The following is a 1,308-nucleotide window of genomic DNA, read 5'->3' on the forward strand; positions in this document are numbered from 1 at the left end:
AACAAAAAGTATTATATATATATATATATATTGCCATTACATATACGCTATGTAAATTCAGTTGTGGGCCTAGTGCCAATTCTGGTGTATCCTAGTTGATATTGACATATGAGCAAATTTTAATTAACTTTATATGATGACACACCACCATATGTATATATACATCAGGATCAATGTATAATTTGTCAATAAAGACTCTAAGCTAATTGACTTTCGGCTCTTAATTAATGTTTTAGATTTGAATTTTGAAAATGAAAAACTTGGAGAACCGGTATATAGTGTATTCCAGTTAAAAAATTTGTTCATATATATACATAGAGTGTGGACCCAAAAACATAAAAGATTAAGTAGTGGAATATAAAATTGTATTAGTTTGGTCATACTTACCAGTGGCCAAATTGGATTGAGATATCACTTAATTAAGAATGTAATTGGGCCATCTTAATTATTGGATATGATCATTATATTATTATATTATTTAAATTATAAAGTAATTATTGAACAAGTTAATTAATTAGATGCTAACGAATTATAACTTAAATGATATAATTTTTTTTATACTCATTTAGAGGTGGTAGGTTCGAATCTTTTTATTTTTAGTAAAATAAAAAGTTAATTAATTAGACATCTAATAATTGAGGGAGAGAGCAATTTGCAAAATTTACCACACCATCACTCATAGTGTTTCTATTATTACTACAGAGAGATGATAAATAAATAACAATTTTAACCAAAAAAAAAAAAGAAAAAAAAGGGGGAAAAGCTTATGATGATGATTTGATGAACATGGGTTTGCACATTGCCATGTTCTCACTCTGAAAGTCTGAAGTGTATGATGGTACATAATGTGATTTCACAAAACCCAGAACCATGCATATGCATATAACTTTGTCGTCTAGTAATATTATAGGAGTAGTACTATTTCATATTTTCATTTTATGCCTCGGGAGTTGGGTGAAAAATTTCGAGATTTTTATTAAAAATATTTTGGGCTAGATTCCGTACCATTGAAATTTTTATCATATGCCTCAAAATAAATAAACTTTAGGATTATTCAATCATAACAATATAAAAAGATGAATGATTGGAACTATGTATTTTATTTTATTATTTTATTATGTGAGTCGTGATACGTGTAATGAATCTATCTGTTTAGAGAATATTGAGTAATTAAAATTAAAAGACAAAACCTTCTATTAAGCTCTTTTATTTTTCCCCAATAACATTGCAAAAAGATACATAAAAAAATGAAAAAGAAAACATATAAAACGACTTAATACTTTTTTTAAATGAAATTCATTTCTATTA

The sequence above is a fragment of the Arachis ipaensis genome, chromosome B05 (genome assembly GCF_000816755.2).
Source record: "Arachis ipaensis cultivar K30076 chromosome B05, Araip1.1, whole genome shotgun sequence".
In the NCBI taxonomy this organism is placed as follows: domain Eukaryota; kingdom Viridiplantae; phylum Streptophyta; class Magnoliopsida; order Fabales; family Fabaceae; genus Arachis; species Arachis ipaensis.